The 17,288-nt window shown below is 42.5% G+C and overlaps 1 long non-coding RNA gene across 1 annotated transcript in view; it reads left to right on the plus strand.

The window, feature by feature from the left end:
- The window catches only part of LOC148414396 (uncharacterized), a 107,483-nt gene that overhangs the window by 21,408 nt on the left and 68,787 nt on the right, over nt 1-17,288 (plus strand). The window contains exon 2 of the long non-coding RNA XR_015867382.1: nt 16,744-16,793. This is a non-coding gene — a long non-coding RNA (uncharacterized LOC148414396). The remainder of the gene's footprint in view (nt 1-16,743; nt 16,794-17,288) is intronic.

The following is a 17,288-nucleotide window of genomic DNA, read 5'->3' on the forward strand; positions in this document are numbered from 1 at the left end:
CACCGACTTAAGGGAAGGTCTAAAACTAGCGATTACAAAAAACTAGTCAATTAATCAATTACTTTAAGTTACAGATGACTAAAGGACTAAACATTAGTACTTGGTTACTTTCAAATAATCAATTAAGGCTTAGTAAGGAAAGTACTTTAGGTGCCAGTTGATTTTTTTGACACTTGGGTACTTAATTGTCTTTTAAAGTCAGTTAAAATGAACGTTATTCCTTCTGCGCGGGTTCTACCAGTAATAAGCGCATGAATAAAGCGAAAGCAAGGTGAAGTTGCACTGCTATCGAGAGGCTAGAGCGCAGACGAACTAGCGCTATGGTGGTTTATCTGCCGATATCCACAGCTCATGTAGCTATTTCCGGGTTAAGAGACCAGCACAGCGTCTGGGTATGCGCAGTCTCGTGTTTATCAATGAGGTCACGCGGCTGAGCTAGCGTTATATTTTTGTCGGACGGCTCCTGGTTTTACGTGAGCACAGTATTGAAATGTCGGTAGATGAAATGGTCTGCTCTTTACCGTTGGCGGTTGGATGCCCATTGAGCAGTATTTCTCTGTCACCTGGATGTCGGCCCACCATCTCGTCGCCACCTTTGTTTTTGCCCGAGGCGACTGTGCGGCCCCCGCGGGAGACGGAGTGCGTCTGAAGACGGATAGCCAAGTCTGGCGTTGTATTTGTCCGAGTTTCCGTAAAAATCAGAGCATGTCATAAACTGATTTGACGTTGACTGATAATCCTTTCTGTGAGATCGTGCATCTTATTGAAGGGTTACGAGACGTCCTGTTTTAACCGGGACAGTCCCGATTTTGAGCCTTGTGTCCTGAGTACTGATGGTTTTTGGCAGCCACTTTTTTATTCTCCTGGATTCACGTAGGATCCGTCCCAATTCTTGGCTCATGTCAGTCACACAATTGTCACAGTGATTCACATGATAAACCAAATAAAAAAGAATTTAGACAGTTTACTTTCACATCCATGTCATACCGGAACGAAAACACTTCCTGTTTTCGCGTCGAAGATTGTGGGAAATGAAGCGGTATGTTGTGTCAAATAATTTTCAGTTTTAAGACGAAGCTTTTGTATTAAAAAAGTACTTGTATTAAATAATGAATTACTACATGGAGAAGCAGACGCTGTTGACTAGATGCGCACCCGATGACTACTCACACTCAAAAATGAATAGAAATACTAAATCAATCCACCAAACGGCACTGTGTGAGTTGTAATGCATCTGTGAGGACAATGCAGAGAATAGGCGCAAACATTTGATTATTTTGACAAACAAGTTTGGATGTCAGCTCAAGTTGCAAGCAGATATCGTTTTTGCTACACTTGCGCAACACCATTTCCAAACAGAAAAGGTTGGATCACTGAGTTCATTGACTTCTTTAGGGCTATCATCCAAGATAGCATTTAGCATTAGCTAAATTAACAGCAAATTGACTAAAAAATGTCTTAAATTGTTCCCTGTGAGAAATTATAGCATTTTTCTTATCCGGTAAACTTGTCGTGTGCCAGTTTTTAATTTTGAATATCTAGTCACCATAATCTTCAAAATATCAGATCTTAGCTAGCAGCAGTGGTTGCATAGCTCTATGCTTTAGCCTAGCGCGCGAGCCCAATCTCTTGCAGAACCTTCGCCCGCGTCTTGAGAATTGGACCATCCACCCATTTTGCGTTTTCCAATGTGCTTTGTCTCTTATCTCTAACATTTGTTGAATGTAGCACAGGCTAAAGGCTAAATAATTACAACGCCGTACCTAATAATTTTGGGAATTGTTGCGGCACCCCTTCCGTCACCTGCTTTGGTGGCCATAGCGACGGCAAGCGTTTGGCGGCGAGCGCCGTCAGGTCCCGACTCTCGACCGATCCAAGTCGCGGCGCTTTGCTGGCCGCGGCGCTAAGGAGCGGCGTTTAATTAGCCCTGCTGCGCCGCTCCCGTTTATTTCCCCGGTGGCTCCGGGTGGCCGGAGAGAAAGCCGAGAGAGCGAGACAGACAAGGCAATCATCATGCACGCGTACCCTTTTTCCACACACTATAGACGTATAGCTAATTCACATTCGCCCCAAAGCACAGAGCTGCAACAACCAACACCCGCATAAGACCAGACTATCCTTTGATATTTTCATTTTCTGTGAAATGTCATTCTTGGCGAGTTTGGCGAGACGTCTCATAGCTCTCGTTTCCTATGATCTCGCTTTGAATTGCCACAGTAATACACTGTGATATAAAGTTTTCACAAGTCAAATATAATAAAGTGTTTATGATTGGCTTTGTCTCGCTCGTCAGTAGTGAGCGGTTTTTCCGTGTGCTGCTGGTGAATACGGTGCATCATATTCATCTGACTGATTTTTTTGTTTTATTTTTAAGGATCAAATTGAAGTTGAATAATGTTTATATGTGCAACAAAACCTCCCTGGTGTTTACCCCCACACCTCCCATGGAGTGCCATGGACGATAATTCTCTTTTAATAAAGTAATAACTAATAAATGTTAAAATTCTCATCTTACATTTTTTAAGGAGGGTAGCTGACACCCTTGACCAGGGGTGTCAAACTTGTTCTAATTGAGGGCCATGTTGCAATTACAGTTTTTGTCAGAGGGCCGGGTTGACCGTGATAAAATACATTTTGGGTGTATTTGTCACACTTCCAACTAGTTTTGAAATCAGAAAGAGGGTGAGGGTAAAAAGCGCTTCCTTTTTCCCCCAAACAATTTCAAATTGACTTACAAATGTGATATTTTGACCGGAAACTTGAATTGGAATGGGTGTTTCGCGGGCCGCGTGAAATGATGTGGCGGGCCGGATTTGGCCCCCGGGCCTTGAGTTTGACACCTGTGCCCTTGACTATTGCATCCCTAATATGAGACAAATGAGCACTGTAGTGATACCTCTGACCATTGGATGGCGGTGTTTCCACACTTACATCACAGTTATTACCTACATCAATTCTAACTGAAGAATGGAAGTCAACTTTTCATCTGATACCACCCATACTTACATAGACGTAGCACACAATATTCTGTTGGCCTTGAAATAATAACAAATATGCCTTCAAGTCTTTTTTTACCGCCCCATCTTCCAATCAGGATTCCATCCAGTGAAGATTATACTTTCATCTCCAATAAACGTCATATAATTGTACCTTCCTCCACCTATAACTCCACGCAAAAAAAACAAAAACCTTGTCAGAAGTTCTGTTGGATCTGTGAGTTTCTTAGCGTCCTTGAGGGCATTGAGTCTCTTTAAACATTAGCTGTTTGATTTAAGCGAGGCTCCAGTGAACTGGAAGAGAATTACTGTTGATCGCCCCTAGGTCTCTCTGTGGTGGCAAGAAGCTCCAAATCAACCAAATGGAGCAATAGGGGGAGACAGATAAACCCTAGGACATGCTGCCAGACATTTTCTTCCAATATTCTGCCTTGTCTTTACTTATGGTACACAAATAGAGGGATAGTGTGTTCATATCCCTTTTTGTAATGTTTGGTTAACATTACTGATGAGAGGGGCTTCGTAGTATTAATTTCATGTTGCTGTAATTCGTGTATGTGCGCAAAACACCTCTTGCTGTATAAAAATAAATAAAAAACATTATGACTGCAGCAGCAAAAAAGAGTGAATAAGGTTGAAGATGAGTTGAAGCGAGTGGAAAGAACTACTCATTTGTTCCTTATTCTAACAAAATTTACTAATGTAGCAATAGCACTTAGCATTAGCATGCTTTCCATGACCATTTAAGGTCAACAAACTCTTACTAGTGTGTGTTATTTTTAGCTCTCAGCATCGAGTGCAACCTGTTGAGCCTGGAAGGGGGCTCCTCCCACCAGCGTTCCCTTCTGAAGGTTTCTTATTTTCCACAGATGGGGTTATTGAGTTTTTCCATTCTCCTTCTGGGAGCTTTGTTCAGGGGATGCTTTTAACTTCCCGATTTCCTGATTTATACATGCAATTGTTTGTTTGCCAAGTAATTACCACTTCTATGACACTTTTTGTACAAGTATCAATTTCTGTGGGATCTACTGTTCCAATGTTATTCTCATGTATATTTCTAATATGCTGCTATTGACCTAATCTATGAAAGTGGAATTTTTTAAAATAATTTTCCAAGTATTGTAGACTTGTATAAACAAGTAATATATACCCTAAGTTTGATTTATTTATTTTTATTTCTTAGTGGGTAGGGTATGGTGAAAGTCAACTTACCCAACTTGGTCATCTTTTATTTCCAGCCCTAAACCCCCTAAGCCCCTAAACCATTTTTTTTTTTTCAATTGCATCCTATATCGGTTATCAGGGAGCAAAACAACAACTTGCCTGCTGTCGCTTTAACTTTGTGCAAGTTAAATTTGGAACACATGGCGTGTTTGAGATCAGTCTGACTACTCTGGCACCTTCCAAAGTGTGAAAGTAGGACTGGCACCGGAGCAAGCGTATGTCCTGTGCCAGTTCTTTCTTGTTAGAAAAACATGATGGATAGAACCGCCACTCTCGGTCCATACGATAAAAGGACAACCGCATCCTTGTTTGATGTGAAGCTTTGTCCTCTAAAAATGTACAAACGTGCGGGGGAATAATTCATGAGGTGAACGTTTTTTTTAGGGTGCAATGTTTACAGTCTTGTACACCGGCGAAAAGACGCAAGGAGTTTTAGTGAAGGGGCCCCTCGTCTCCATCTTCTGCGATTGAGACATCGCACTCACAAATCAGAAAAGATGGCCCAGCGAGACGTAAAGGAGAAATATTTGCGTACGACATTACGATGACTCCCGAGCATCGCAATGAGATGCACAATGGCAGCTTTATTGATGTTATTAATGTGTTCTAGACAAGCTCATTTGTCTGTCACCGCGCAACGCTTCACTGGAAAAGATGGAGATTAGTGGCGTTAACCCCCTTCCCCCCTTTCCTTCGATAAACGGCTTTGTTGTTTTCTCGCAGGATGCGTACACGCCTGTGACTGAACCTGGATTAAGGAAGGAAGAAGTTTGGAGTGAGATTCTGGATGGATGAATGCCAATGTGTACGTGATGTGTTCAGGGCTGGGAAATCTGTGACTGAGGACGGTCATGATAGTTGAATTTATTGGTAGGAATGAAAAATTGATGCTTTTGACAAATTCAGTTTATGGTTGGTCACCTATCAAAGCAACGGAGACGTGACTGATCATAAAACGGCGTAGGACGTTGGGAACAAAGCATGTCCGTTTTTTTCACAGACAACCTGATAACGACTTTCCCGTTCGGTGACTAATTTGCATTTTCGAGCGCCAAAATCGCTGTCACGTAAATGAGCGTTGGGCAATGTGTAATCGCTTAATCAGATTTCAGCCAGTGTGTGTTGCCATGTCAATTTAATCTTCCCACAGCCTTCACGAGTGCGTGCAGATGTAATGAAAATTATATTAGAAAAGATGGAACTATTTCTGGACCCAATCAGATTTCATGTTCATTCTCACAAATATAACGGGCCATTATTTATTACACACGAATCTTTGCCATAACCTTATATCCTTAAATACATATCATAAAATTAGTTTTTTTTATTCTAAATGAAGAAAATCTTAATTTTTAAAAGCAGTGGTTAAAAAAAAGAAAAAAATTATTTAACCCTTTACTGGGTACAGTGGCCGCTTTGGCCAATAAACAGGCAAAAAAAACAGGTAAAACGACCGAATACGTCCATAACATTCATCCCTTGAATTCTAATGTACCCCTAAATTTCTCTAAAATCTTCAATTCTTTCCTCCTTAGAATTTGTTTGCTGTCGCTTAGGAAACCACCGGTGTAAAGTCAGTTAAAATTAAGTGAAAAAATAAATATAAAAAAAAATTACATACTCTGAAACGCGACCGCTGTAAATGCATCTCATTTAAGGCGGCAACGGCGTGGTTATCAGAGGTGCAAGACAACACGCAAAATAAGATGTCAGAAAACAAGCGGCGTGCTGCGTCATGTTCCAAATCTGCCACCTTGTGCATGATTAGCACATCTTACCCCCGCAGCGAGCGTCGCCGCATCTCAGCGGAGGCACAAAGACGTGTGACACCAGCAAACGCTGTCATTAAACGCAACAGGGAGCCAAAGTTCAGCGAACGCCGTTTGCGTCGGGCTAATGCTTGCTGATTGTCTGGATGAAGCCTGTGGATGAAATAAGTGGAGGTAGTGCCGGTTAGTAGTAGACCAGGGTTGTCAAACTCGTTTTTTATCGCGGGCCACATTGTAGTTATAGTTTCTGTCGGAGGGCCGAAATAACTGTCAAGTCAAATACATTTTCGAGGTTGGCCGGGTTTGAATTTAGAGGTCGGTAAAAACTGTTCAATTGGACACCAGAAAATGGTTGTTGTTTTTTTTCAAACGGGTAAAGTCAAATCAGCATTTCCTGGGCCACATAAAATAAGCGGCGGGCCGGATCTGGCCCCCGAGGCCTTGAGTTTGACCCCTGTGGTCTAGACGTGGTCATGGTTCTTGAAAATTGATAGTAAACGTCTCCGATTTGCCCTATCTGCTCGTGCTGTTTTTTTGGCGGATTAAAACCAAAGGCCTCACAAACATCAGGAAAAATTGGAAATTCCTCAATTCCCCAAATATAAGACATACTATTTTCCACAACAAAGGAAAGTATGGGTGCGTCCTATAGACAGTAACTTAAAGATGAGATTTTTTTTCTGACAATATTTGAGGAAGGTTAATCCATCAGATGAGTTATGAGTCACAGATGTGCATTTTTATATCAATAATCACCGTAACGGGACGAGCTAGAGGGTGGACTTCAGGTGCATGTTGGAGCTAACATCAGCTCCTGTCAGCTGAGGGCGTTACGGGTTTAATTTCATGAAAAGAAGCAAGCAGGCTGAACCAACGTCGGAGTACATCCTTGCTCACGCACAGAAATTTTCCTGAAACGAAGAAAAATCCTCATTTCTCAGACTCCTTTCACCCCTAGACTGCAAATAACTCCATCTTTAAATAATTGCATGATCAAAATATCTTGTCTTATTTTATTGGTGGATAATACTGCAGATCCATTATATGAAATGCCGGCTGTGAACAAAGTGACCACGTATACCCGCTGCAGTTCCACCCAATTGTGAAATGAAGACGTACACGAGGGAATTCAGGTTTTTACATGCCTTTTACTGCACACACACACACCCGTAATTTCGGTCAGCGTCTTTGGCGTCATGCTGTTCCCTCTGTATGCAATCAAAATCCCACTCAGGAATCCTGCACCATGTCCCTAGTAAATGTTTTTTTTTGTTTCCATACGCTGCTGCCAACAGTTCTACAGCCTGCTGCGGCTCCTCCCACCGAGTGGTTCCAAATACCTGTTTCACATTTGTGTAGGCCGGCCCACATTTCCTGAGCCTCCATCATTGCGTGCATCCATTACCTTGTATCCATAGCGCCACCATACAATGGGCCTGCTTAAAGAGGGCCACTGGTGCGTGGGCCCCTCCGTCGTAAATCTGGTACAGTCCACAGACCGACCTCCTTTGTGCCTAGCTAATGGCACTCTAATCGTCAGTACCGCCACTTTCACCATATGTGTGTGTGTGTGTGTGTGTGTGTGTGTGTGTCGGGGGGGGTCTCAGGAATAAAATAGAACATTTCTTTCTTGGCTCCACTGAGTCCAAAATGATCAGCAAGCCATTTTGTCTTTCTTACAAATGTGTTAGCAGTTTTAGAAACACTTTGTGGAGATACTCATATTAATCATTGTCTTAAGGCGCACTTTGGCACCACGGTAATGTCCCCATGAATAAAATATAGACTTCCCATAAGGGACTGTCGAGCCCACGATGAGCTTATGGCACCTTGTTACTGAAGTGGGTCTACGTCAGGGGTCTGCAACCTGCATCTCCGGAGCCGTATGTGGCGCTTTTGTCCTTATTTTGCGTCTCGCCGATGACGTATTTGCAGTTAGTGACTTTTGCGTGATTGGCGGACATGGTGACATCTATAGGACGTGTTTGGAGACACAAAACGAGACAGTCAATCAATTTCGGGAAGGTAAAAACAGGGAAACGGAAATATACAGTGGCCTTCTACATACGGGGGCCTATAATGGCTACGGATGACTTGAACAATGCGGAAAAGTGCCAAACAGATGGAGTCAAAACAACACAAATACAGCCAAGCCTTGACATTGACATGACAGTTGTTTTTGGTCTCATAACCAGGAAAATGTCATAAAGAGGGGATAAAAATGTCGTAAATAAGGGAAGTTGTAACACGGGGGTCCACTGTGTGTGTGTGTATAATTTTATATATATATATATATATATATATATATATATACACACACACACCTACACATCGCGCACACAACCGCATATGTGCTTGGCAATGTCCTTTTTCCCCCTGGTAAACATTATGATTACTCTATAGATGTGAGTAATAACAGATATTACTGTTTACAGCATCTGCTATATTAAAAGCATAATGGTGATTTGTGTTTTTGATGGTACGTGGCAAACCTTAATGGCAACAGCAAGAAACAGTATGGAGTCATTCCTTCTTGAACTAGCAGCTGTAATGTGTCTGCCGTTGCCGTGGCGACCCAGCGTCACCTATTTGAGCTGTTAAAATGGGCTTCAGAATTCATCCATACGTCACAACTGTAGAAGAAGCCCGGTTCATAAAAAAATTAAACAAATTCGTCTTTGCGGCTGTTATGCACTATAATTTATAAAGTTGTTGTCAGTGTGGAAAAACATTTAGTGGTTTCTGCCTTATTATTCTGATTTCAATTCTAAATATGACACCAAACAAAACTTTAACATTCTGAGGTGACACAAACATAAATCTCTACATGTCGTAAACACCCATGTACTGGATGCATTTTCTTGAAATAATTGACTACACCGCAATTGTATTATGTAAAACGAGAATGTCGCTAGCTGCATTAGCGTAGCTTGCTAATGCCTTGGGTACCAACTAGAACAAAGGAACCGTTTTGCTAAGGCAGCTAAATTTGCATATCACGTATTTTACAGCTAATACGTGTCTGCTTATTTTAAAGGAGACTGCCAATAGATTTTTACGGGATACACATACCCCCATTTAAGAACCGCGGCTCTAGATCGCGGTCACAATCCAATAAATGAATCTTAAATTTAATGAAGGCTGTAAAGTGTCAACACATTAGTTGATACAATTTTGTCATGGTACCTTTAACCCCTGAGAGAAATATTGACCCAACTTGGGTTTTTTGATGTTTTTGATATTCAAGAAAAAGCACCCTGCAGATATCAAATTTAGCCCATGTCAGGCTCATTTACTGCCATTCAAAATTGGAAATGTCAATTTTGGACATATTGAAATCCAGATGTGTTATCATGCATTTCCCCCAGTGTTTGCATGTTTCCTTTCAATGGCAACCGGGGGGCGCCAGTGGTCAACTTATGACATTTGCAAGCCTTTCAAAGACTTCATTGGGTGGCTTAGCCTGACTCCCACAATGCAAAGTAGTTGTGCTGCATTGCAGGACTTGTAGCTGAAAAAAGGCTTTGATCCAAGAACTAAGTGTTGCAGAAACTTTTTTATTGTGTGTTTTATTTCTTGCAACGCATAACATATCTTATACATAACGTAACGTCTGCGAAATCTGCAGCATTGAATAGCTGTAGGTATGTAAATGTACGTATGCACGGTTAGGGCTGATGCTGAACATTTTGAGGGGTTGAAAGTAAAAATATACTGTATATTTGACATGTTATGACCCTTTCAAAGTTAGCCCGAGTCGGGTGATAATCAGGCCAGGTTAGTGAAAAATCCAGACACCCAACGCTTGACACTCGTCTTCACACGAGGACTTTTCTTTAGCCGCTGATTAAGTCGAAGACGGAAAAAGCAAATAGTCTCCTTCTAACTCGCCCGCTTTTGTGATGTGGAGCATCCTCTCGGGTTCCAGAGAGAAAGCCGAGCAGGATAAGAGCATCCTGCAGTCTGTTCTTTTCTCCGTTGAGCAAATTATTTGTATCTACCCTGTCATCCTTTCTCCACCTCGGCTTTGTAGGCTCCTCCGTCAGAACGTCTCCCACCGGAGTCGGTGGGAGTCCTCTCAAGTCGGGACGAGCTTTCCATTGGCTTTGCTCCTCTATCCTACCCACGCGTTTTCAAAAAGCTGCTTTTGTCTCAGCCAATCAGTCTCCCAGCAAGCTCTGGCAGCGATCACAGCGTTTCGAACACAAAAGAAAGCAGTCCACCTTAATACCGTCTTTGGGAGATGCAAGTGGCGCGTTTGGCAAATACAGAAGAAGTGGAGCGCCCCCCCGCTGTCCTTTCTAACTTCCCCCACTCGGTCCTCCTCTCGCGCTAGATGATCGAGCCTCAGAGGAAGAATTAAGTCGAGGGCCTGATGGGATATTTTTCTTTGGCTGCCAAAGCCCGCATGCTCGCCGATGGAACGCGGCCCGTAATTTCACATCAATTACACCACTCGGATAAGTGGCGGTGCTCGGTGCTCGGTGCCCGGTGCCCGCTCCTTTCCTTACTCAGATCCACCTAAGTGGCTTTAGGTAAATTCACAGTCAGGTTGTTTCCACGCTTGCTTTTGAGTGACATACCGGGAGAGCTTTGAAGTCGGCGTTTACATCGCGAGTGGGTGTTTCCGCCCGGCTAAATACAGTCTTGCGTTTTGATTCACATGCAAATGCCACTGCCGGCTTTTTTTTTTTCATATTGTCCTTTAATAAGACGCGTTCTCTGATGCAATCTTTTGCGGACGCGCATTATTACCCCCGCGGCTTATGTTGTAACGCGCCAGAAGGCCTTGCGTCAGATATTCAGCCAAGGTAATTTCCAGCGCGTAAACACAAATGTCATCCTCGATAAGGTTGTGCCCATTAGTCCAGAAACGATGATAGATGGCCGCCAATGCACCCGACAATCCTCCGAACGGGCTCGCCGAATTACCATTTGGATCACATTGCTCTCATCTGACAAAATTAAAAAGCGCTGTAAAACGTTAAATAGATGCGTAATTAAACTCGCTGTGGGATGTTGTTTGGTAATATGAGCACTCACGTGTATAATGTGCTTTGTTCAAGGGATTATAGTGCTTGAAGAGATTGTTAGTGTTGCACCCGCTTTGTACATAACCGGAACACATAAAGCACTGCCAACTATGCTGCTGCAGTGTCGCCAAGTCAGGAGTACGGTAAATATTTGCATCGAAAAACTTTTGATCAAACCGCTGAAATAATAGAAGCAGCCCCGCAGGGGAATTAAAGACTGCGATTATTACTTTTAAATTGTCCGCGCGGCGATATTTTGGTTTTCCGGTTGAGCAAATGAATGGAAAGACGGAGACGCTTTGTATACGCAAAAAAAAAAACAAAAAACAAAACAAATCAACTCTTCGCTAACCACCAAAGCGAACATGAGTAAGAAAAGCGGCCCTCCTGGTTTGTTTACATTTGCAAACTAGCGCGTTAATCTTTTAGCATTGAAAAGAAAACGTCAAATTGAAAACGGCATCCCGTACATTATTTCACATGATAATTTTTGCCAAAATCTTGTCCCATTCTTATGGACTCAATCTTGCGCCATCCCTACTATCCTCCCATTGTTCTGAACGTAAAACTCACCTATTTGCTGTTTGTTCATTTCTTTTGTAGCGCCGTGCCGCAACTATCTGCTTATTTTGCAACGCAGAATGTCAGAAGACGCGCTCGCTTCTTCTCGTTCCTCCATTATATCCTGATTGATCACAGTATTACACCGTTAACGGTGTCGCACCTCACATTGAGACTGCCGGATAACAAGGTCACAGCCCCCACCTTTTTTTGCGCCGATGGGGAGGCAGATCCGCCTCACACTTTTCAACCTTTTCAATCAGACCATCTGCAGTCAGGAAATTGGTTCTTTAACCCTTGTGCGGTATTGTGTCCAATCTTTACATAACAGGCTTATTAAATCAAAGGGAAATCATCAAAAGAGACCGAGGGAGCTGAACTTTCGCCCACACGGTAACGCGTAACATTCAAAATGGCACAACCACTTAGTTACCCCACATTCTGTTCTTGACGTCAAAGGGATTTCACATCAAAGGGAAAGTATTGAAAGAAGACACTAGGGAGCTGAAATTTCACCGACACGTGACAACGTGTAACATTCAAAATGGCACAACCACTTAGTTATCGCACAACTTTGTCCAGTTTTCATCTTGACATCAAAGTAATTTCACATCAAAGGGAAAGTATTGAAAGAAGACTCTAGGGAGCTGAAATTTCACCCACATGGTGACATTTAAACGTAAAAAATGGCACACCCACTTAGTTGTCACACTACTTTGTCCAGTTTTCATCTTGACATCAAAGTAATTTCACATCAAAGGGAAAGTATTGAAAGAAGACTCTAGGGAGCTGAAATTTCACCCACATGGTGACATTTAAAAGTAAAAAATGGCACAACCACTTAGCTGTCCCACTACTTTGTCCAGTTTTCATCTTGACATCAAAGTAATTTCACATCAAAGGGAAAGTATTGAAAGAAGACTCTAGGGAGCTGAAATTTCACCCACACGGTGACATTTAAACGTAAAAAATGGCACAACCACTTAGCTGTCCCACTACTTTGTCCAGTTTTCATCTTGACATCAAAGTAATTTCACATCAAAGGGAAAGTATTGAAAGAAGATAGATAGATAGATAGATAGATACTTTATTCATCCCCGTAGGGAAATTCACATTTCCAGCAGTATCCTCAAGTCGAGATATAAAGTATGAGAAATAAAATACACAAGATACACATAAGACTCTAGGGAGCTGAAATTTCACCCACACGGTCACGTTTAAATGTAAAAAATGGCACAACCATTTAGGTATTGCACTACTTTGTCCAGTTTTCATCTTGACATCAAAGTATCTTCACATCGAAGGGGAAAGTATTGAAAGAAGACTCTAGGGAGCTGAAATTTCGCCCAGACGATGACAACACGTCAACCATCAAAATGGCAAGACCACTTAGTTATCATGCTGTCAGGATTGTGCCATCCCTTGGCTAAAATACTGCCAAAACGACATGGAGTAAAATGACCCAAAATGGTGAAAATAGTGCACGAAGGTTACCGCACGTTGCAATGTGGGAATTCTTGCGAGGGGCTCTTTTGCACATAACTGCTTAATGACTCGCTCCCAGCCAACGATAACCAAGGAATTATTGGCTTTGCATAGTCGCTTCTCGACTAATGTGCCTTAATGGCATCTCCATGCTTCCTATTTAAGACGCTAATTGGTAGTAATGCATGTCAAACCGCGGCGCCTTTTATTAAATTAACTATTGATCTCGGCCTTATATGCCACCGACGTCTCAGTCTATGGACACCTTGTTATTAATTCTGCGGTTTGAAAAGGCTTTTCTGTTTGACAACTTTTCACGTCGGTGTCAAGGCTTGAGAGCGCTCCGAGTTCATTTGCTTTCAAAAGTCAAATGTTTCTTTTTCTGGAACTCGTCGCTCGTTAGCATCTTCCACCAGCGCGGACGAAAACATCGACGACGTGGAATCCAAAACACTTGCGTGCAATACGTTTGGAGGAGCGAAGGCACAATTTAATACTTGATCATCGTGGGTGGATTTGATTAAAATGTCAATTTTCCATTTTCTTCACTTAATTGCGGTCAACAATTTAGTTTTGTGTGCATCTAATCAGAATATTTTCAAATCAACTGAAGCAAAAGCAGGAATTATTATTATTTTTTTTTTTTCCATGGGTGGGTCTTTTCAAACTCTTAAAAATTTCTGTTCATAAACAAAACAGTTAATGTGCTTCTGTGAGGGACACTCAGCAGTCATACTGCCCCCCCAGCAAAAAAAAAAATGGGGGAGGAACAATGTGCTGTTGTCAGCTATGAGAGCAGTGTAATGCAGTGTAATCATGCAATAAACACTTTTCGCCAATAGGAGGCAGCACACTACATTGAGACAAGATCATTAGGATGTTAAACAGTATTATCTGATTTCATAATTAAAAAAATGAATTAGCATGACTTTATATTGTTAATATAGGCTGTTAAATGTTAAATATTTTCGTCTGGTGGTGTGCCTTGAGATTTTTTCGAATTGGGGGTGCCTTAGCCTTCAGGGGTCTTCCTATCAATTTTTTTGTCCACTGACGTCCATTTTCACAGCGGATGATAACCATTTTGTTTTTTCATCCTTTTCTCAGCAGTTAATGCTGGGGTGTGTTTATTCTGCATGGGGGCGGTACTCACTTAGTGACGTCACAAATTGAGGACCCTGATACAATACGCCTATGATTTCAGGTCAACTTTTTAGCTGCACGTTCTGTTCTAAAAATACAGGAAATGCGGGGAAAACAAAAGAAGCATTCCAAGAAGTGTTTGGAAGTTGACAATAAAGTCGCAGTATGTTCTCATTTGCCTGACTGTGTAGGAGGTATCAGGGTGTTGTTATATATGTGATAAAAATTGCAAGGCAGCCTGAAAAGTGACTTTTGCGCTGTAAATCAGCATTGCAAAAGATTTCATAAAGTGAAAGTCTTTTTTTTTTCATCCGCAAGAGAAATGCAAATGAGCAGGCGTCTGTTCGCGATAACGCCCGCCGCGACGCCTCTGAATCCTCCCGTGCTCAAGACTGTAACCCGCCGGAAAAAGTTTCGGCGGCGAGCGTCACGGCGGCCCCTCGCTCGAAATTAAGGGCGAGCATTCGACTGGGAAGGAGAAGCCGTTTGTCGGGGGGGGGGGGGGGGGGGGGCGTTCGCCATCATTCGCCATCATTCGCCGGCAATCTAAATGTGTTTTACACCTCCGGAGTTAGCCCCGTCTCCCATTAGCATGAAAAAGCAATTTATTACAACGCGGGGAATTCCGTCACTGGTGAGCAAAAGGGATTAGAGGCGGCTTATAATCGCCGTGTTTATCACTACTTACCGCTTGATGGCTGGTGAATACGCCGGAGCTGACTAATGATTTTTGGAGATCCGGCGCGGCACGCTAATGGACCAATGAAATGACGTCTTCTTTGAGCGCTTTTCTGGCGCCGTTTTCTTCCGTCCCGGCCGACGGTTTGTCACTCCGCGCCCCGGGCTGCGCGGGGCCTCGCCCGACTACAAAAGGCGCAGTAGACGGGAAAGGCGGGCCTTCCCGGTGGCCTCTTTTCTCCTCCGTGCGGACAATACAATAAGAGTCTTATTGTGCTAACAGCGGCGCATTGATCCCGGCGCGGCTCGCCTTAAGCGCGTTTATTATGCGCCGATCGAGAAGTCGCTGACCGAACCGCCCGAGAGCATGGCGACGTTATTTGCTCTCATTGGAAGAAATTATCCATTGTTGAAAATGTGACCGAGGGATCTAAACCCTTCAAGACAAGAGGGTGATGGGATGTCAAGCGTATAAAGGCATGAATAAATCTAAAAGCACTCCGGGGATTCAATAGCCTTTCTTTCTCCTTCGCGCCAGTTCACATTTCGCTCGGCAGGAGAGACGTTATTTTCTCCGTCTTATTTTAGCGCCGGGTTAGATCCGCTCACTCTTGATTGGCTCCTTATCGCCTTGCTGCTAGGTGTGGGGAAGGAATTCGTTGCTCTGGACCGGTGTCCCTCAGGGCTCTTCCTTAGGGGACTTTGCTTTTCGCAGTTTTACATTTGATTGTTTGTGCAAATAAGGTAAAATCAGTTCATGCGGAGTCATTTATTAGTTTGGTGTTGTGGCAATTCCTTTGCTATTCGCTAAGTAATTGAGACTGGGGATAGCGTAGAGGAGCCTGTGAGCTTGGCACTTTCGGGTTGATCAATTCTGATTTCCTTGCCTCAATTGGCTAGTGCTTGCTCATGCGGGTTTCAGGTTGTTCAAATGTGTGAGCTAGATTTTCTCCGAAAAATTCCTCACAGGCATGTCCAGGTCACCTTTTTTCGGACCGGTGTCTCACTCGGTTGATTTTAAGGATCCGCGGAGTTTTGATTCGACATTTCAGTGATGTATTGAGGACAGAAAAAAAGGTGGATCTCAATGGACTTTTTTGTGTTCATCTATTTATTGTAATGTTCTTTTTAAATGCTTATTGACAAAGCAGATTAAACCAAGTAGCTTAAAACATTTAACCAATTCCCCACTTGCTGTTTTTTTTCCCGCTATGCTTGAGTAACTTTGCTTTTCCTTTCTTTTTAATTGTTTTTCTCCACCAAATTGATGGTGATCACAGTTATATCACAGTTATGCGCAAAAATATTAGCATTCGGGCAAAGTACAAAAGAATTGTCAAGCTCAATCTCGGAACGATTGTTCTCTCCTCCAGGGAAGGATCGCTCACTCAAAATGTTAAGAGTGTTTTCTGACAGCAGACGTAATTATGGTGGGGGAGGTATTATTGTTATTTTAAGAAATCTTAACATGCACCGACAATTTGGGATGAGACTTGGGGAAAACTACCAGTCTGTGTTGACTGGCATGCATATTACAGTGTTTTGTCATTTCACTCGCAGATCCAAGTGAATGACAAATGTTGCCCTTTTTTTTTGATACCTGTCCAGCTGGGCGGCTATGACAGATCTGTATGACTTTTTTTTTTTTTTTAATGCTTCGCTGTGCAACAGGAACCCTTAGATATACCCTGTATTGTGATGGATATTTATTGGAAGTGCTGTCAGGCACAGAATAAGAATTGAGAGGAGACAGACAGAGTGGAAATAAAACTAGAGAAAAATAACAGCATATTAGCATTATCTGGCACACAATAACAAAGTGATTCTTGCTTTGCGCTTTATTTTTTTTTTCAGACCCGACCGACAGGTGAGAATCTGTGATATTGTCAAGAACAGCGCAAGAGGTAAGACTCAAATGCAAGTGAAAAACACATATTCTGTTTGGTCAATGATACAAAATTCTGCGTATGGTTAAGTAACCCGCTGGAGGCATTTGTTTTTTGCACCTGCTTATTTCTGTACACAACAGAAAATACGTCAACCCAATCACGCCGCCAACTTGAAAATAAACCTTAGTTTACACAATTAAAAGTGCTCCATATAGGCTGGCGCGATAGCCGCGCAGTAAACGACTGCGCACTTTGATGCTAACAGTCGGACGCGGTTGCTGTTTCTACTGATCACTTTTGAACAAAACCACGCTGATAAAATATTCTTCAAAATTTATGGGGAGAGATTTAAAGGAGGAGGAAAGTTTGAATGTAAGTAAAAGAAATGTTGATCACTTGTAAAAGTTGGGTATTCATAATTTGTTTGATCTTTCGTGTTTATAATTATTTTCACCAATTTCTTGGAGGACATCCGAAAACCAAAAATACTCCAACTGCATCCACAACATC

The sequence above is a fragment of the Hippichthys cyanospilos genome, chromosome 12 (genome assembly GCF_059441005.1).
Source record: "Hippichthys cyanospilos isolate Australia breed blue-spotted pipefish chromosome 12, RoL_Hcya_1.0, whole genome shotgun sequence".
Classification (NCBI taxonomy): domain Eukaryota; kingdom Metazoa; phylum Chordata; class Actinopteri; order Syngnathiformes; family Syngnathidae; genus Hippichthys; species Hippichthys cyanospilos.